Here is a 22751-nt window from a genome sequence, read left to right on the forward strand (position 1 = left end):
AGCGACACGCCGCTCGTCGCGGCGGGAAAAGCGCCACGCGGCTGCTCCTTTCGAACGTTCCGCCGCGTTCGTCGCGGAACCCTGTTCGTCATCGCCGCGAAATTCGAAATGGAGAACGCTGTTGATACTGCGCGACGAAAGCCGTCGCTATTTTGCCTCAGATATAGTGGGAAAATTATGGTTTGTCCTTAGCTTTGATCGTTCGCATAAACCGGACACGTACCGATAAATGGGAAACGATTTTTTCGACAGATGAAACACGTGTTTTTTTACACTAACATTTAGCTAATTCTTCGTAGTAGAAAGGTTGGATTTCCAAGGAAAAACGATGACCAACGTTGTCTGTTCTCTGGCAAACATGGCAGAGTGCACGCGACTCAGGCTACTCGTCAGCTTCTGCGAAACGGATCGAGATGGAACGTACTTTGTTTTACTTCCTGGTAGCTAAAGTAAGCCATAGAGAAGAAAAAGGCGGTGGAAATTGGCGAAGTAGTTTCAGAACAGACGGAAATTGGAAAAATTAATTTTTTCCAGTGAGCGGCTAATGAGCTATTTTTGCACCACTGTTTCGTCTCTTTTTATTCAACGTACGAACACGCAGACGTTCCAGCGTTTTCTAACATAATAAATAAATAATAAATAATTAAGAAATAATCGCAATGGGATGATCGATGAGCAAATAAGAAATTAGAATCGAATGAAGAATAACGTGGCGATAGTTGTTCGAGTAACGTTGAACAGTGTCTGAAAGTAACGGTGCGCACTTTGTTAGAGAATGGTTTCGTTCTGTACTGTAAACTGCAAAGGAATGCATTCGCCTGAACAATGTAGGGATTTAATTATTGCATTCACGAAACATAATGTTCAACATCGGTAGCACGCGGAAGTAACGTCTTGACGAAACAATAGTTGAGATCACAGTGTTGATCCTAATCGTGGCCTCTTCTAAATTTAGCCAACCTTTCGTTAGTAACGAAGCTGGTTAATATCGATCACATCTCATTGATTTATACGTACGATTATTATATTCGTCGACGCGAGAAATAAATATTGACACGGGATATCAAATTAACGAAGCGATACAAAAATAAACAGGAATGCCGCAACGAAACGATTATTACGGTATTCTTTGCCAAGTAAAATTTCCAATATCATTCTACTTGTCGGCATTACAGTTGCAATATAACAGAAAAACTGTTCATAAATATTCAGAAATATTTGGACTTTATTTTCCATTACTTTCATACCAAGTGTATATTAAATAAATTGTTAACGAAGCGACCGATCGGTCAGAATTCTTCTACACGTGGAAGATTGCTGTTCGAAATAATAAAATTTTGTTCAGACACCAATCGTATTTTTATAGTAAAATACGTTAATGAATAAGTAAATAAATTACGGTAATTACGTGTGGGACCTATCCAGATTTCTAAGCCAAATCCCATAGAGAAGACTCCATTGGATTCGATTAGGCGAAAGCGTAAAAATTCTATTGGAAATCGTTGGCGATAAGATGAGAATCTTGAAATAGTAATTAACTTCCTAATGATCTTGCTAATTATTGCCTTGATACTTGCGAATACGAGCGTACGTAAATGATTTCAATTACAGAGAAGAAATGCCAGTTTTCGATTCATGGTGAATCGACTGTAGCTTATTCGGAAACGATATTTCTAGAAAATAACTTTCCAACGAGTTTTCACGTTTATCGTGGTGTTTGTAAGCGTCTTAACATTTATGAATGGGATTATACATGCGTCAATGATTTTAATTACAAATGTTTGTTTACGTATGTCAATTTACAAAGCAGCTTTATAAATATTTACCAGCGATTGACGTAGCTTATCGATATTCTTCAAAAATCTTCTCACAAATAACATAAATCTAAGTGATTTTCCAGATTTACCAATGCCTCTATTACTGTCCTAATATTTATGAATGGGCACGAGTATAAGCACATCAATGATTTTAATTACAAAGAGTAAATGTTAGTTTACGTTATCAATATTTATCGTGGATCGACGTACCTTATCGGAATTCTTAGAAATAACGTCCTAATGATTTTCCACATTCGCTGCAATCTACATAACACGTCATTGATTTTAATTAGAAAGAACCAACACGTCGGATTACAAGGCACATTACGAATATTTGTCATGCATTCATCGCGTATCTTATCGATATCTACGATTTGATATCTTCATCTGTGAAACGTTTAACAGGTGAAAAAGCAGCCGGTAAATTGTACTCCTATCGAATGTCAACTAATTAATACCGTTTATGGTTTGTGCGATAAAACGCGTGTTTTATTTGATCGCGTTGACACAACAAATCGATGGCTGCCGTACACTTTGCGAAATTTACCGAGAATTAGCTTCGCCATCGACCACGCTTTGTTTGCATTTATTATATCGCCAACGCCATCAAATAGGCGATGATAATTGAATAGTTTGCCGCTGTTCTAGCAATCTTTCCTTCGATGTTTGATCGCTGCACGCTGGTTTACTTATTGGTAATTAAACAAATTTAGAAAGAGATAAGGAAAGAGAACAGAGATTGTGCAAAGAATAATATTATTTTGATTTATATACCTAGAGAGAAAGAGAGAAATTTAATTGTAGTCATAAATCTTGAATTTCTTGGCGACGTTGCAGGTAAGGAATAACTTCCCATTAAATTTTTCAATTAAATTTTGTCTAATAAAATATTTAATGCATTGTCTCATTATAAATAAGACAGCGATTGGATGTGATATATAGAACACACTGTCGTAGCCAGATTAATCGAATATGATGTAATTTTTAATCATTTACACGTACTTAGGTGAAGCTGAATTACTTGATAATTTACCATTGAACGATTATTCGATAATAAATAATATCAACCCTCTTTTCGAGTTTACAACTTTCTCGCTGTGCTGAGATCTGTAGTTGAAGAGAGGAAGCTGAGAAGCTGGTGAAAATTAGCCAACAACATGTTATTCGACACAATTATTATGGAAGAAGCAACGTTCTTTAAATATTCTCCTCTGTGCGATTTTTCCGAAATTAAATGCAAATAAAAATTGGGACGAACAGAAGAAAATGCGAAGGTAGAAAATAGAAAGATTCGAAAGAAACAGAAGAAATAAAAAATTTAAGAAAAATTAATTAAACATACTAGCAATTGTACAGATAAATAAAATCGGCTAATGACATATTTTGCAAAGGAAAAAGTAACAAACAAGCGACGTAAACGAGAAGCAAAGATTTTTCTAGTTGTAGGTCAGAAGATCCGAAGAAATCAAATGGAAATGAAGAAAGAAGCGGCAGTGTGTAGGCGTCAGAGTCGCGCTACGTGAAACTAAGCGAGGCAGAGAGAAAAGTGAAAAACGCCGACGGTTTCTCATTCCCACGAGGCAGCCTGAATCAAAAAGAAATCGAGCAGAACTGGACCGCGGAGGGAGAAGACAATATTTAATTGCATCGCGGGACAATGAATCATACTTCATGCGATATCTTTCGCCAGCGCCTATCAGATTAGATGTTCCCATCGCGCATTTAAATAATCAAAGTTGCGCGGATCTCCTCTTACGCAATCTCGTCCACGTTTTTGACAGCTTCTTTCAATTTATAACACTTTTTTTTCTTTTCTGTCTTTCATCGACGTAGAAGAAAGATCGGGAGAAAGTTGTGACAGGATACGCGTCAGAAACTAGAAATTTTACCCAAAGGAATCTCGGAATCTTTTCGTGGAGCCAGGCTTTTTTATGGGCGAAATGATTTTCAAGCAACGAGAGAAATTTTTGATATTAATGTTCTTAGTTGTTTCTAGTATAATAGAATCTGAAAATTCTATACTTCCGGGACATTGGGATCTAAATTTCTATGCAACGATTAAATTGTAAATTCTTACATATATAAATTTCCACATAGTGGTACAGGATGTAATACTTAAGTTTAATGTGTATTTTATATAAAGTAGATATGTGTGTATTAAAATAAATTTGATAAATTAAATAAATTTTAATATTGTGTATGGTATTCCGCAACAACAATTGAAAATAGTATTAGATAATGTTGTAAGTAAAATCTCTGTACAGTGAAGAATGTTGATACTTAAATCAAAGTTGATAAGCCGCTCAACAAACAGAAAGTTGCGCTGATTTTCCCTACGAATGAAAGTGGAACGGTAGCAAGTGGCGATGTTTTCAGAGGGCTCACTTTCTGCTTCGTTCAACCTCAAATATCGGCGATTTTTCTACGATCGTAAATGATACCAACTTTTCTGCGACCGCAAATAGAAGAACCACAAGTGGGGCAATGCGCTCTCAACACACGAGTACAGCTCAGTTATCTCGACGAGACTATTCTAACTTTTGCTTCTCCAAAAACGTTAACTACCAAACTGTGGCGAACCTTACGAAAGGTGAGTTCGATCACGGTTCCAATACTTTTAGTTTCAACTGGGTTTTCTAGATTTACAGACATTCAACTTTGACAAATTCTATTCAAACACAAAACTGGAAAGCTGAACTCGAAGACAAAATTGGAAAGCTGAACTCGAAGACAAAATTGGAAAGCTGAACTCGAAGACAAAATTGGAAAGCTGAACTCGAAGACAAAATTGGAAAGCTGAACTCGAAGACAAAATTGGAAAGCAGAACTCGAAGACAAAACTGGAAGACAGGACTCGAAGACAAAACTGGAAGACAGGACTCGAAGACAGAACTCGAGGACGGAACTCGAAGACAGGACTCGAAGACAAAATTCGAAGACAGAACTCAGAGATAAAATTCGAAGACAGAACTCGAGGACGGCACTCGAAGACAAGACTCGAAAGCAGAACTCGAAGACAAAATTCGAAGACAGAACTCGAGGACGGAACTCGAAGACGGGTTTCGAAGACAGAATTCGAAGATAAAATTCGAAGACAGAACTCGAAGATAAAATTCGAAGACAGAACTCGAAGACGGAACTCGAAGACAGAACTCGAAGACAGAACTCGAAGACGTCTCCAATGACGCAGAAGAGTTGATATTCCTGTTGGTCAATTCTTGGCATGAAGAATGTTGGCTGGTGGGAGGAAGGTAACAGAATTGCTGCGGAAGGAAGAGATTTATTGAAAAAGTTTAATGGCTTAATGAAGACTGTGTTTGTAGATTAAACTTCTTTATTAAATCTAACGACGTATGCGCGCGTAACGAAAATAATCCTCCGCTCTTTTAGGATGAATAATTTGAAAGAAATCTGTCTCGTTACTGCTCTGTACCGTTGTATTCTTGCAAATTTGTATAAAATTATTTTTCCAATTTCTGACGTAAACAGTTTCACGCAAGCGTACAACATCCGCGTGAAGCATCTCTGAAATTCTTTGTTTGTTGCTCGAGTTATTCACAACGGTTCGTGCAATTATCAAAATTATTTTCACTCGCGAATTTCTCTAAGAAAACGCTCCATCGAAGAACGATCGCGGTTTAAATTGTAAATAGATCTAACGGAGCAAACGACGCCGCGATCGTATCAAACATCCTCGGCGCACAACAGCTAATTTTACCATCGAATTAATTGTATGTATATTGGAAGAATAATTCGCGCAACGATAATTCCTGTACGAAACAAAACAAGTCGCTGCTAAGCCCCTGCGATTTCAACATTTATCACATATGGCCAAACCAATACCACTGATGCGTTATTAAATCAGACAACAAAATCCTGCTTTAAATCTATTGCAAATGTACCGTCTCTTTTCTTCCATCCAATTCGACCACTGCGATCGCGTCCTGCAACTTGCTGCATTGCAAAAGAATCGGCGAATATTTCCTACGATTGTCTGGCTTGAGCAACTCTAACAAAAATGAGCAACTATTTTTCGTATTACAACCGCGATACCAGCGCGGTTGCAGGAAGAAAGTCAAAGGAGGGAGAGAAGAATGCGTTTTCGTTCCTTTTTTTCTTTCTTCAAGTTCAATGGCGCGTGTACGATTAACAGTTGCGTTATCTTTCTAAGTGGAAAGGTATACGTTTCCTAAGCAATGAGTTGCCGATCGAGTTCCCGCATTGTTCAAAGATAATTAAAAAAACAACGCGATAAAATTGCACAGAAGAATGAACAGAATCAAAGCCACGTAAATACACGGAGGAGGATAACAAAATACGTAAAACATGCGGATGAACTGACGCTTAACGAATGAAACAAATGCGCGTTGAGCTTGTCTAGCTTTTTACTTGGCCGGCAAAAATAAGAAATCGTATAAACATCCGCGGATCGTCGGATTTACAAGTTAACACCTGTTACTGGATTTACACGGTCGCCTATGCTTGCAGCGTGCTCCTTCTTCGCCCGCTTTCTCGTCACAGTGAAATCAGCAATATTTTTACACACCGGTGCCGGATAAACGGAGAACGAAAACGAAGCGGATAGCCGTGCAGCAGGGAAACGTGGCCGGCAAAGGTTAGCCGTGAAGGCGTAGAGCGAGGGAATTTGCTCCGCGTGGGCGTCGGATCTGCGTCAGCGAGCTCGAATCGGCGTCGCAGCGCTACCTCGTTACGTCGAAAGACGGATAAACGGCACCGTTATGTCCAATCAGAATCGCGACGTCGAGCCAGACGAGCGTGCAAAGGATGAGGACGACGACGACGAGCTGAAAGGTGCAGCTCCGAGAAGCGGAAACCGGACGATTGCTGTCGTGAAGCGCGCCAAAGGAAAGTCGCCATGTTAAAATATAATGGAAGGAATATAATGGGACGAATATCGAAGCGTGAGAATCTTTCGGCGGAAAGAATGCGGCGGAGAAAAGTGGTTTACACGGCGGATCGATTTCTCCATTAAACCTATCCAATGTTACAGTCATATTGTGGAAATTTCATCGCCAATTCGCCGGATACTACTTTTCTTTGTCTCTCTATCAATGTATGATGACCAAATCGAGGAAAGGATACCCGTGAAAGAAACGAGGACTACGTGTCTCTCTATCAGTGATAACAATTTTATTGCAACGTTTTATCGTTGCTCGCCGATGTCTAAGGAACACGCGTGTTACCGAGCTCGCGTCATTCAATTGGATTTTTATAGATACATATTTTCCACGAACACGTCCAAAGAACCTCGCATATTCGCTAACATAATTAATATGAAACGTGTAACATTATAAATTCGCATTGGAAATCTCACACAAATCTCTGAAAACGTATTACGCGCAGACACCTGTGCGTGAAAATCGCCAGTCCAATGATCGATGATACGATGTAGATAAATATGATAATAATAGTTGACATACGAACAAACATATTAATACAGTCCAAGTTGTGCGGAAAAATATTAGGTCGTCCGAAGAGTGTCTTTCTTTTACAGACTCGTCTTTTACAACGATGCATCTTTATACAAACATGAAACCTAATGTGTCGAACATTGTGATCTTTATTTTTATGGAATAAAATGGATCATACGTAATTCGATAAAATAATATAAAATGGAAAATATCGTGCGTGCATTATTTTCTTATAAAAGGAAAGAAACTTTTCGGACGACCTAATATACTTTAATCGGATTAATTAATTATTTTGATTGTAATTTAATATAATTTGCCAAAAACTATTTTCTATGCCCTGCAAGCCACGTCCACCGTCTATCAAATTCTAAATTTGCATTGAAATTTTTCCACCAATTACAAATATAAAAATATCGTTGTATATGGGTGTTAGTTGATGGAAAAATGAATACATCCTTTTATCTATTGTTCTATTTGTCCATTGTAAGGTAGACGACATTGTTATATAAATTACCACGTTATATATTATTGTAATGGTTTGATAAAATGACTGACGCTTGTTATCGAGAGGGAATTATTTGTTCAGCGGAATTATAAATTAAGCGCTGACAGCAACGATTCTACAAAGCGGATGTATCGTGCGTATAATTGTAAATAACGCAAGTGTTGCGAATTTCATTTAACCTCTACCAATACCGAATCCTATTGTATTTTATCCAGCTCCTACGTTTTTCGCCATGTTTTCGTGTACGTATTTTCGAACGATAAACAATCCGATAATTAAATAATTATTTGAACAATTAAATCATATTCGAGTAATTAAATATTTACTCGTTCGCCCTCGTTGTTCGAATAAAAACTTGTCTCTTATCATTCGACCAAGCTACAGAAAATGAATTTATTCGTTGCCGTGATAACTTCGTTTCTACGTTAATATTTTTAGTATATGAAGCTTCGTTAATTTCAGCCTCAAGTTTCATCCATTAACATCGAGGTTAACACGAGTTTTAAACGTTCGTTCGTCCAACTCTTCCTTTTCTTAATCCAACAACTTAAACATCGTTAATTAACGCGTTAATATCGTTCTTTCTTCGCTCCTCTTTTCCCTCTTTCTAAATCTTTCAAATTAATTTCATTATTAGTTTAACAAATTCTTTGACTCTTCGCGCGAGATCTAACATTCCCCACACGACTTGGACTAACATCGAACAACGACTAATTAGTCGAAAAAATCAATTTATCTACGTAGAATATCGACGGACATCCATCCGCGTCGAATTTCTACTAATTTTCAAATGGCACGAGCCTTTCGCGAGCTTCGCTTTGAAAATTCACCCCGTTCGCAACAATAGCCAGGATCGAATTTCCCACACGACTTGGACTAACATCGAACAACGACTAATTAGTCGAAAAAATCAATTTATCTAAGTAGAATATCGACGGACATCCATCCGCGTCGAATTTCTACTAATTTTCAAATGGCACGAGCCTTTCGCGAGCTTCGCTTTGAAAATTCACCCCGTTCGCAACAATAGCCAGGATCGAATTGAAAAAAAGAAAAAAAAAAAATGGGGAACGATAAACTCAAATACACTGAGCGATGTTTTCGTACGGTTGGAAATTGAAACGCGAGCAAACGGGGGAAAAGGATGGAAAGGATCGTTAAAATTTTCGATACAGGGGCCCTGTTATTTCATACGGTGATCGCTAATTTTTTATTACTTCTATCTTCTAATTGAGATAATTTCCTCTAAACCGAATGGAACTTTGTTAGCGTAAAATAAAAATTCGCCGAACCAGCTACGAACCGAGTGTACCATTCGATATTTTCGAAAAGCCACGTTGCCACGGACAATGGAGAAAAACAATACGCATGAAATAATATTTCCAACGTTATTTTTATACAAGTTTACGCTCCAATCGGTATTCTACTCAAAAAGCTTCGCGATACATTATGATTTTTCGATCATGTTCATTGAGTGTGATAAGGGTGCGTGCTACGTGTTGATGCAAAATATTGCGCGCTTTCGAATAAATATAAAACAGATGATAAAACGTGTGATTGAAAAGAGGAAGAAAAGAAAAGAAACAGCTGAAAAATGATTAGTTTCGTAGGAAGAAATAAATATAAAATAAGCTAACGTAACGGAAGGGAATTAATTTGAAAAATACATCGCCAACGGCGAGTACGTACGTACGCGAAAATATTACGTCTGCAGTTTTATAGAAATACTTTGCGCATTTTTATTTTATATCCGTGGGAAGAAACACAAAGAAAATTTATTTTATTCCCTCATTTAAGCGGTTAATACGATTTCTTTTTTCTATTAATTGCCAAACAATATTCGATATCTCTATCGGGGGAAAAAAATACTTTTTAACAATACGACTCGTTATTTTTCTACCTTGCAGTGATACTCGCTGAACCGAATTTAATAAAGTGCGCTCGCACCCTACGCACTTTCCACGTGAATTTGTTTGAAACAAAGCAGCATGGAAATGAACCTCCCCGCCGCGTTTCTGTCATATTTTTTCCACAGAAATCGCTTATACATCCCTTTGTACCGCCGAGTATATCGAGCATATTCAAATGACAATAGGAAGAAGCAAAGATTAGGCGTGATCCTATTTATAGTAACTGTATATACTTTGCGAATAATCGATACTCGAGGATCATCGAAAAAGAAAGGAGAATAAAGGACAAGAAGAAAACGTTCGTACTTGAGGACAGTCTATTTACAATGTGAAAAAAGATTGTAAACAATAGGCAGCCTAAAAGAAATTCATAAAAATGTTTACATCGTCGAAGGTGATCGCAAGGCTCGTATGACATACAACAAAGAACAAGGAGAAAAATAAACGATAGAAGAAAACAAAGAAACAACCTAGTGGCTACCATGTAAACAATTTTTTATTATTATTATTAAACGCGTACCTCGCTATTTGTCCATTTGGGCAATTTGGTAAATTTCTCTAACGAATAATCAATTTTTATTTATTAGACTATTCTAGCTATTCTAAAAAAAGAAAAAATTCGTCAGTTGCTCAAACGAATGGGATTTAACACGAGAAAAGAGATGGTTCCATTATCCGAACATTCTTGTCCCCTGTTAGTTCCACTAATTATGGAAGTGCTATATTTCCAAGTTAACAGCGAGTCTCTACATTTTCTTGAAACTTAGAAAGCCTTGCGACGATAAAAAGACGGGATTACCATAAAGGAAGCGGTAAAAAATAAGCCGGCAGACGCAACAAGGTTGAAAGGACAGTGATTTGCGTAATTCTTCCTTAGACAACGGCGAGTACGTTAAATAAGGAAATTTCGAGCAGCATCGTCTGCAACATGTGCTTGCGCCGGCCAAGCCAAGTGTGTACGGTGCCAGGTGAAGGTGCAACGATCGTCGAGAAAGTAACTGGTGATTCTGACTCTTGCGTAACGAGTTTCACGGACTCGCAAACGCGCGCCAGCGGAGCCGAGCTTTTTCAAAAAGCTTGCGTAACGCCATACCGAACGGCGCGTCTAAGAAAACATTACCCAACCGCCGAGAATTCCTATCGTCGCGATCCAGCTCGAAATCGCTTTTCTCGGAACGATTCGATCGAGTCGACCGGGTATCGATACGAGCAACGGCCTCCGTGTCTCTGGACACGACCGCTCACCTCGTCGATCACATTTCGCTGACAATTTTGGAGAAAATAATTTTTCGAAACATCTTGCGTGGCCCGAATGAATTTCAAAGGAATTTCGCACGTTGTATACGAAAGTGTAACAAAAGCGAAGTTACTGGACGCGTGACAAACTCGATACCGTGGCAGATGTAAAGCACAGTTCGTTCGATACGACCAACGAGGCGTATTGTCATCGTCGTCGTCGCGTTTCGCTTTCTCGCCAGGAATCCGACGATCTTGTCGAGCCGCGCAAGAACACGTGTCTCATGCACCTGTATCACGCTATGTACCGTATAGTCCATCAACTATTTCACCACGTCTGCTGTCCTCTTGCATTTACCGCGCTGCCCGTGTAACGTTGTTACGTGGTTGGTCCCGGATCAAGAAGCTTAGCTTGTTGCTCTTCTTGTAACAAGAGTTTGGTTTATCCTGGACACCGCAGTATTTCCATTCTCGTTCATAAGCGCTGCGCAATCTGCTGCTTTCATGCAACGTGTGATTATCGAGCTGGCATTGTTGTCCTCGGAACGATCGCGGTTCACTCGTTTTCAATTTTAATCGAAGAGCGTCAGCGAAAAAAGCCCACTGCGAGTATCGTTCGGAAATGAATTTCCTTTTGCTTGAGAATGCTGTTTACGTGAAATACGCTACGTTGCAATTTTTATGCAAATTCGTATTTCTCGGAATGCAATTGGGCGGGTAAAAAATCTCGGTGGAAAATTGTCTTTTGTTAGATGGTGTTAGAATGCGAGATACTTTGGATATTTGATATTTTTTCGAGTGTTACGCGAGCAATTTTTTTTAAAATCAATGGCACAGTTATGGGAACAATTCACACTGGATTTCTATGTTACGCCATCAGTTTTCTAAATTAGGCTGCGAGTAGCAAGTCGTGGTTCAACATCTGCTTCGATTATTCTATCAAATAAGAAAATCTGCGCTGCCACTTACTATAGCGTTCTTAGGGCACTACGCAATGGGCTTACATCGTTTCTTAAAATACAAAATTCCTTTTATCGCCGGTCAACGAGTCTTCGAAACATTAAAATTCAAATACTGTACAGTGGTACACGTAACACGTTTTGTTCGATAAATAACATTATTTACTAAACGAAATATTATTTTCCAAAGACACTAATTTTATTCGCTTCCACTTTCCAATTTATTGATTACCTGACCTTACTCGCTCATCGACAAAAGCTTCACTGTGTGGAACGTAAAGTACAAAATAAAATTGAATACTCGAAAATTCAGTTAGCTAATTGAAACTATCGTAGTCGTTAATTAATGATCTAATGAAGCTACCGAGCTAGCTAAGAGTTAGACCGAGGATGTCTATGAATTTTGGTAGACATTTCAATGTGTGTGTTTATATAGAGTACATATATATGCATGTGGGAAAAACAAAATATTTATTGAAATATTTAGAGACTGAGAGGAATTTATGTTCAGATTGTTCACCTAAATTTTTGGTGAAACGTACGAGTTTCTTCCAGCCTAGGCTGCCAAACGAGCTTTCAAAATAACTCTTTAAGCTTCATTAATTTCCTAGTATTCGTGTTATAATAATCATAACATGTACATACACGTAGTTAATTATTTATAACATGAAAATAATTCTCTAATTCTATACTAATACAAAGGCATGATTAAATCCTAGACGAGACGAATCTTCTTCTTATTCTTCTTTTTCTTACATTTTGTAATAGCATGATGTATAAGAAAGATACAAAGAAATTGTACATTTTTGATGTCTACCCGTGTGCAAGTGATTATACTTCTCCTAAAAGTCTTAACAAATTCCAAACTATAAATATTGAATACATAATTTATCGTATATTAATATTCTATACAAATATTAAATATATAACTTATATATTAATTGTATATGAATATTGAATGTACAGGCTACATATTAAAACTGCAAATATATAAATTAATTTTTAGAATAACGATCTTGAGGAAATTTATTTTTATTTATAAGGACTTAATTAATAGTGAAAGTAATCAAAAATTTTGTAAATCTAAAAAATAATCTACAACCCTACAGAAACATTTGCCTACAGAACCATCCATTCCAAATCACATTGTATTTTCTATATCACCGTGACGATAATAATTTCTTCGAGCACCTAATTTATTTATCGATCGATCGATTCATCGAAAAGAGCGAATCGATTATAAACTTAAAACAGCACGTGCTTTACTTTCCTGAATAATAAATATCAATATGTGGAATTGAAATATTAACGAGTACTCTTCGCCAGAAAATCTGACGTCACTGTCTACCATTAGAATCGAATTATTAAATTTCTATCATCATTTGCATACGGCAAGTATTGACATTGAAATCGTGACTTTAATACCGTCGCGTGTTATATCAAATGACGATGAATTTTTACCACGATATCTCGCAGTTAATAAAAAGATACGCGAGAGGTGGAGAAGATGAAAAGTCACGTTCCCCATATTTTTCTTCTTTTTTTTAAGCGAAATAGTTTTAAAATACAATAATACCTCGCCGATCGATCGTACGATATGAAAATTGTCTTTTTATTCTATTTTATTAAACGCGACTCTTTTCGTTCGCTTTAAAACTGTTACAATATTTCTCGTATTAAATAACATTCAAACGCTGCTTGCCTTAACAATTACGCTTTTAATCAGAAATCGACAAGAGACTGGGATCTTCGAATGGAAAACTGTTCCTTCCTGCGTTCTTCAGACGCAAAAATTTATCACGAATTTTGCTAATCGGGACGTAACTAAGCTCGCGGTATTCGAGAAAAATTGTCGCGTTAAATGGCTTCTAAAAATCTACTATAGAACTCCACTTATCTCAACTGCATTCGCTGCAACAAAATTTTAGTCGGCCGATTAAACGAACCGTTGATTGAATTCAGTCACAGTGGCGACCGAGCAAATACGAGAAACAGCCGTAAACTCGACTAATCGTATTGTGAAAACTCTCGTTTCCATTTTCTATAAGTTTCTATAACGTTCGATACAGAACTGGTTGTGTGAAAAGTGTCTTTCGTTTTATAAGACGATAATAAATGAACAGGAATTTTATAATATTTTATTGAGTTATGATCCATTTTATTATATTTCTATTATTATTTTCGTGCACGATTCAATAAACTAATATAAAACATTCATTATTTCCTCATAAAACGAAAGAAATTTAAAATTTTGAGAGGAGAATTTAAAAAGCACCATAAACCTTGGAATTTCCATTTCGAGTAACAACGAACTCTTATCATCATCGAAATACGAACGAAAACATAGTGGATAAATGGACAGAATCAGTTTAGATACAGTGGCTGCCTTATAGCGCAGTTTCTATAACGCGACAAAGATTTTCACAAAATAAATAAAATAATATTCATAGAATAGAATGATTCAAAGGATTGGAAATGAATATTTAGTTCCAAAAGGAACACGTTGGGACGAATAAGAAAGATCGTAAAAGTATTTGCCAATTTGTATAATTACATAGTTATTAAATTCCAAATAAATAAACAAACAAGAGATCTTTCTTTCATTAATAATTTCTACTTTAATCGACCAAAGTACGTATGCCGTTTGTTTCTAAAATACTATTCGATGGAACATAGGAAAGAAAAGTTGGCATAGTAACGATCGTTGCAAACGCGTTTATTTTAGTTTTCGCACGTCACAGGGGAAAAATTCCCGTACAACGCAATTTCCTGTAACGCGAATTCCTATACGACGTATTAGTCGCGTTGTACGGGAATCTACTGTTTGTCGTGCGTTCGTCCACGCAAACGGACAAATGCAGTTTCGTTCTACGACGTATTCGACGTGAATTAACGCGATATTAATTATAAATGTTAATGACTTACCAACCAACGGAGGCTCACTTGCAGCGTAGGTTCACAGGCAGCAGGATGGTCGTGCATGGGCCGCAGCTGTTGAAACGTGGCAGTGGATTCGTAAAACAGCTAATGAAATAGTGCAGCGTATCGTTTAGAAGAGATTTCGCGAAATATTCGTAACGCGACTGCGAAACGTGTTACCGAAACCGAAGGAGAAACTCGACTGGCTCGTGCCCTACAGACAAACGAGTAGGACGATTGCGTCGAATTTTCACGACTTTGAACGACACGTACCGTTTCTGTGTTTACATTACGCGACCTACGTCTAATTGCCTTTTCAAATTGGAAACAAACGGCGTACCTGCCACAAAGGCGACGCGGCTCGCGTCTCATGACGATCCACTGCCTACGACACGGACGTTGCTCTACGTTTTGTTTTCGACGGAGCAAACGACGAAATTTCGATTTCAAACGAAGGCGTTTGGGGTGGGTGGGAAATTGGAGAAAATGGGAGAGTATAAAATCTTCGAGTTATTCAGTTTTCAGGGAACTAAAACTCGACGCTCACAAGCTTCGTATAAATACATTCGCTTTAAAGCTTTCTCTTGGAACACGTTTTATTCGACACAGGCAAATGCGAAAGTTAAAGACGCGAGAGGCGATGGCAATTACGCGATCGATGTCTCTTTTGCGCTGTTTCTTTCGCACACGTGTTTTTTGCAACAATGTGCCTTCGTCCAAACGTGAAACCAAGTCTGTGAAATATCACGGTGGTCATATCGATAGAACAAAATGGATCGCACGTAATTTGGAAAAATAATATGAAACATTATGCTTCGATTATTTCCTCAAACGAAACAAAATTTCCGGACAACCTACGTCTGGAGACGCAGAGCCGGTAGACTTACAAAGGTGAACTTCGACTGGTAGAAGCCTGGCCATTGGAAATTGCAGTGTGAGCGCGTGGCGAATAATTCAATTTGAATTGAGTGTTGCTCCGATTTCTACAGCGGAGCAGAAGAACACGAAAATCATGATCTTGCAAAGGTTCTCGAGTTACGGAGCTTCCCGTTGTCCCGCGTATTTTTATCGACAGCTTTCGTCCAGAGTTTACGTTCCGTGGACGATCGTCCACGCGCGCGTACTTTTTCCATGCAGCCCCGTTGGAACGAAGTGCGAATGAAAGAATATATTGTATCGAGGCGAACCGGTTTCGAAAAACTAATTGCGATGTTAACGCGGGGCAGAAACGCACAGTTATCGCCTGTGGTTACGTTTCCCGCTCGTCCTTCTGTTTCTTTTCGCCCGGTAAACGGAGACAGTGTGTGAGAATAACGAGAAGATAGAGAGAGGAATTGGAAAATAGGGAAGCGGGAAGAGAAAAGGAATGAAGAAGGAATACGACGATGACAAACGGCGACGTTGACGAGCACCGAGATTCCTGAAGCTAACTACATGCTGTCACACTCGCGTATAACGCGCTATTGCGCGCACACCTGTGTCTATAGGTGTATTTATGTGCACAGGCGGGAACACGTGTTAGGGGACGACGCTCTACATAATAATCTGGCCACACACACACACACACACGTAGTCAGGCTTTGCTGCCTTTGTACGCAACGTTGGCTACGCAACAGCAAATACGCGGATAACGCGGTTACCAGCGGACGAAGATGACGCGGTTCTCTTTAAAATTCAACCTGGCCGCCCGTACACGCTGCTCTTCATCTATTATTGCTCGTATTTGCGCGTATTTATGCGGCTATGCGCCGACCCGTGTGCAGCTGAATTCGCTCACCTGTTTGCTCTGCATCCACGCCGTTGCGTGTGCGTGCGCGTATGCAGAGCAGGTGAACGATGATTCTGTGGGAAAAGTAAAGCGCGTGGCGCGACTGTATGGCGGAAATTAGACCGGCGATTCTTACCAGGTTAATTATTGGTCCGCTTGGCGGGGAGAGTTATGAATTAGTCGAGGCAGCGTTTAAAGGGTGGAAGGAGGGTAGAAAGGTGGACGATTGGGAGGAATGTTTAAAGGGACGAACGTAACGAAACTGGCTGTGGGAAAATAATGTTCGAGACGGGGACGAGCGTAGGGAAGAAATATGATTATGAGGGTAGGTGTTGTTTTAAATAAACTTTTCCGCCGGCCACGATTTGTGAACTCTTTACGAATGACAGAATGTAGGATTTAATTTTTAGTTTCATTTGTTTAGTGCACGTGACATTATAATGTTAGGATATCAGGCAGAATAAAGCTACGGCTAAATGCTCTTTCTGCATGCAACCATTTTTTACAGGAGAATTTATTTTATCTACTCCTAGCATTATAATAATAACACGCAATTACGTTTAATAATAGTAATTTAATTATAATATATTCGTTATAATAGCAATGGGACTGAAAAAAATGTTGCAATAAAATATAACCGAGCATTTTTCTTATTAAGGACGTCTGTTTATATAATAATTGCGAAATAAAACGTTACGAGGAAAATATAAAATTTAGAGTAATTCATTCTCTTATTGCATCTATCAGGTTCGATGTATTTTTATGAAATTCAAAGGAATTCGATTGCCTGATTTATCATCCCCGTTGCATTTTTATAATTACAAGCTTCCAATTGAAACTGGGTTACAGAACGTACAAATGTTACACGATGATTTCATTGTTATTTTAACGCGACATCTCGACAGGACATTTCGCCAACTAATTTTTATTTCCAACTTTTCGTTCGCTTATTTTCTCCGCGAATGCACGATGTTTGAGAAAAGAGATATTAAATTATTTGACAGGCGAGAGAAAATTCCCATCTACTAGACATCGTATCGTAATTTTCAATTGTCTTGGTGGAATTGTAATTTGTAATACGCCGATGAAAAGGAGCAATCGATCACCACACGTGGTAAAATTCATCTTCGACGGTAAAATCACACTGCCAGGAATATCTGGCGTCCTGACCGGCGCAAGTTAATTTCGAGATACAGGGTAGCAATTAAAAGTAATAGTACACCTACTTTATCAAATTTCCCTAATGATATCAGAGATATGAGATTAAATTTATGGCATATTATATCAGTGCACATATTAAAAGCAATTATTTAATGTAACGATCGTTATTTATTGTCGTTTAAATGTTTGAAATTGGTCGAATGGAAAATAATTTCCCAAGCATAAAGATAATCCCATACCGTTCTGTATGGCATGTTTGACATTATTTGAAACAATTCATAACGAATGTTTTGCGAAAAAAAAAAAAGAAAAAAAGGGAAGAAAAAGAGGAAAGAGAAGGGGGAAAAAACCATGAAAATAGAGATACGAGGATTGTTCAGACGCTAAAAAACGGATTTAATTTTATGGAAATGTGTGTAGTCTAATTGAAGAGATGGTATTGAGAATCGTAAATTGCTTTTTAATCGACGAGTTTCATGAAACATTTCAGGTGAAATATGAATTGTCATTTAATGCGCATCACTTTAATAAGTTATACAGGTTTATACACATACTTCGGTTGATTTAAAAATAATAATAAAACAAAATGGCAAACCGAAATAAATGCTTCGTTCGTTTCATCACTTTCATTTAGGGATTAAACGAAATTGATAGTGACGAGTAAACTTTCCACGCCCCTCCGCCCTTCCATATTATTTTACCTTTTATTTTGCAAAATATTTAAAATTCATGACAGTAAATGATAAAGAGTTTTCAGCGTTCAACAATCAATATCGAGAAGTACGAAGCGGAAATAAATTAATCCCAAATATTTAAACGATACGCTTTGTAACTTTGCATAATTACAGCACGTCACAACTGGCGTAAAAGTAAAAATACTCTGACAACATTCCTCCGTGAATTCCCCTCCGAATAATGTACAAACGAACGTCAAAATTAATTGCAAACTTAATATCAAAACGTCACAAGCAACGTTTACTCCGAAGCGTAAGAATCTCCGATTAGACGAGTCCAGCGTTTAGAAAAATTCTACTTGTCCAAGTTTCGTATATTCTCATGCATTTCCGATTGATTGGTGCAAGAATGGGACGATTCCAAGGCCAATTCCAAATAATTTGTCGACTGCTCGCGAGCGACCAAAATTCCGCTAGATAACGTCGTCCCACTCGGCTATTTTCCAACTTTCCGTAAGGAAAAAAATACAAGCAGAGAGCTAAGACGTTGGCCGACGTTGCCCATAAAAATCTTGATCCTCCAGCAAATACTCGTGGGCGAAAAAAATGTTGAATTCGCCCTACTTCTTTTACATCTGCACGGCTGCATATTTTGTTTTTTATTTATTTAGTAGATTATTTACAATCAATTCTCATACAGAATTTTAAGTAAATTATTTTGGCACGGTACTGTAACTTGGATTATAAAAGCTTATAGTATGTTTGCTTCTAGTTGAATCTAATTCTTCGCTCTAAGGGGTACTGCCTGTTTAGTCTGCGGATCTGATCCGTCGTGTCAATTAATTGGGTAACTAGCGGGTTTTGGTGGCTGTTGACTCTTATATTACATCTGTTTCTGAACTTGGATGTTTCTTCTTTGACTGTGGGTGTCTTGAGGTCGCGATGTATCGTTTCGTTGGTAACATACCAAGGTGCGTCTATCAAGGATCTTGGAGTCTTTGATTGGAATCGTTGGAGAATCTCTACGTTGGAGTTGCTCGCTGTTCCCCATAGTTGGATCCCATAGTTGCAGCGCCTGCCAATGAGCCAGCAGAGTTTGTTTAGTTTTGTTTTCAGTTCTTTGGATTTCTCTACGATGTGCCGTTTCCATGTCTAGAATCTTGCCCAGGTATCTGACTGAATCTTCGTTTGGAATTGGAGCGTATGCCCTTAACGAAACAAGTTACAGACGCGTTTCTTTGGGTAGCAGCTCGTGCTGTTCTAGGGCGCGAATCTTGCGCGCGTCTCGTTTCAAAAAGCGTGAGGAGGACTAAAAGCTTGTGGATTTTCTCCAGTTTCAACTGTTCGAACGTGGAGCGGCGAAAAGCTGGCGCTTGAAACAGGTCGTTTGACGGGCGCCCTTGTCCCGCGGACCAACACTTGCCACAAATTCCAAGCTACTTAGTGCACTTGTCATTCAGAGACACGCGGCGAAACATTTACTTCCCCCCGTTGCATACATCGGTCTGAGCACACAAAGCGCGTGCTTGCGCATGGTACACACGTAAAAGTATGCACGTACGGCAGCAAGGTCGCCGTACAGTGTGCCACAAGTGCTAGACACGTGGTTTATCGTGCACCTTGATCAATGAGCGCGACGCGGCCGAGTGAATGAGCCGAATCGCGCCTCAGCTCGCTAATTCACGCTACCGGACCAATGCTACTCGCACAGCCTGGAAAACGAGGCAATTTGTCGCCCGAAGAGCATCGGTTTACCCCGAGACAGGATTTTGCGAAAGTTGTGCTCTGTTGGTCGGAACTGGCTAATGAAAAATTGAACAACGCATTTTTCGGAATTACGTCAGCTACGTGTACGCTGGTGGTAGTTGCTTGGTATAAAAGTTCGCTGAAATTTACTTTGCATCGTTTTTTCCCTCAATTGTTTCCTCTAATTGGCGGCTCTGACGCTTTTCTTTACGATGTCACTGTGTGCAGCGACCTGTGCGTACACCAACAGGTATATTCGCGGTTAGAAAACGAGAACAGCAGAGAAGAATGTTGTTTTCCTTTTGCCTGTTCTCTCTCTTTTGCTTTCTCTCGCTCTCTCTCGTCGTCGTTTATCGAATCGGCGAATCTGGACAAATTGAACGCGGAACGAGAGAGGCGGATAACTTGATGACGCTGGGGATTGTGAGTTACGACGACAAAGAAAAGCGTACGCCACGTGGATCGCTGTATTGGCGATAAATTGAACCGGTTCGGCAATGAACATGCGACAATGCGGATTGTTTTCGTCGATATATCGAATTACGTGGAAATTTGAAGTTTACGATGTCGTTGCCACAAGTGTTTCCCCCTTTTCTTTTATCTTTGCTGAAATTAATTTGAGGTAACGTCGAGGTTCGAGGAGGGGGTGTCTTCATAAGATTTTTACATCAACTTCCTTCTTTGCTTTCGTTGCAGTAGAATTTATTCGCGTTTATTGGAATTAGAACGATTAGAATTCTGGTTAATGTTTGATTAAATGGCTTCTTAATTGCTTGAATTTCATTACACATTTACACGCGAGTTCTCTTTATATTTTTAACGAGAGTTGTATTTTGGAAAAGGGAACCACTTGTTACATAAAACACTGTTAAAGTAGCTTTCTATCGGCAAAGGATATTAGCCTACTCGTTTCCAAGTGAAACACGTTAATCCTATTGCAACGAGCAAACACTATAAAAGCTGCAATTAGCCTAATAGACTTCTCCGTTAAAAGTGTCGATTCGCTGGACAAGACCAATCGCAAAAAGTGCATGCGCCGATCATTGAAAACGTCGCTTTTTACTCAACGCCTAAACTATTCCACTGGCATTGAAAGGAGGAGATTACCAGACTCGCAAAAAGATACAGAGAAAGAATAGAAACACACAGGAACAACGCAACAAACATCGCAAGAAGACTAAAAAGGAAACACCCAATAGACGAAAGACCCAAACACGAAGATGGCACCCCGCTGGGGGTAGCCACCCACATGCTATATTTATTTTTATTTTATTTTGTTTACCAATGAGATATAACACCTTACCAAATGTCCTTCAGGACAAATTGTAAAAAAAACAAAATAAACTAAAAAAAAGAGAACTGATATTGAAACACCAAACTCTATCAACTAATTAGCCCGTTAAGGCTGCACAGTCCGACTTGATCCAACCATTGATCCAAGGTTTTTTTTTTATTTTATTTTGGTTATTTTGCAATTTGTCCTTATGGACATTTGGTAAAGTGTTATATCTTGTTGGTGAAGAAAAAAAAAATAAAAATAAAAAATAAATATAGCATGTGTATATGTATGTGTATGTGTTATGTTATATCTTTTATGTTTTGATCCAAGGTAGACCCAAATTCGTAGATGGAACATTCAAGCTGTTTCTGCCTTTGCACTGTGTGCTACCATCTTCTTAAATTCGCGATCATTCACAGCCCTGTGCCAAACGACTATAGTGAGCATGGAGTGTCTAGAAGCCTAGCAAAAAATGTGAAAAGCAGATTGCAAGTTGCGAATGGATCTTAAAAAGAGGTCGAGAGACAAGGTCAAGCGTTACAATGGACGCAGCAGCGTGAAACCGCGTAAATCAGAGAAACACAACGTCGACATGAAAATAAAAGTCGAGGCGCGTCCGTGGAAGTTGCGCAGCTTCCTATCGTTGGAGAAATCAATCAAACGAGTGCGATCGAACGATATCGCGCTTGCTCTGTCGCTCTTTCGATTTTCCCTGGAAAAAAGAAAAAAAAAAAGAGACCGGACTCCGGTGCGTCTCTATTTGTTTCACGCTGATTGATCGAGGGATCGACAGGTCGATTCTCGGACGAGGTCGCCGGGAAGAGCGGCACGTGGCGCGTTAAATATGGTAAACGAGCGACGTGACAGCCACCACGCGAGGTTCGGTTTCCTTCTCTTTTTCCCTCCTTCCTTTTTCCCCCTTCCCCCTGCCCTTTCGTTTTACACGTGCAGCGACGCCGCAAAGCGCATTCCCCGACCTGATCGCGGATATTCCGCGCGTCACGCGACTCGCTTCTTGCAATCCACGTTCGTCAAGCGCGATCATCGATCTATCACCGTGTCCCGTTCGTCAATCGGACGAATCGACTCGGTCACGCGCGCTCCGAAGAAACGTGATTGACCGAGTCCCTTTTCTCTACTTTTATCGACGTTCCTATGGCGGTAGTATAACGGAGTATCGCTGTTAAAAACTGCAAGTACGTGATACTTGTACGTGCGTATGATGATCGCAGCGGAGATCGAATACCGAGTCGATCAACTATTGCATTGGCGACCAAGCGATTGCGGAGTTTGTCAGTACCAGTTAATGACGAAGTCCGCAGTCACTTAGTTGCACAATATTACA

Source organism: Bombus pascuorum, chromosome 16 (assembly GCF_905332965.1).
Source record: "Bombus pascuorum chromosome 16, iyBomPasc1.1, whole genome shotgun sequence".
NCBI lineage: Eukaryota > Metazoa > Arthropoda > Insecta > Hymenoptera > Apidae > Bombus > Bombus pascuorum.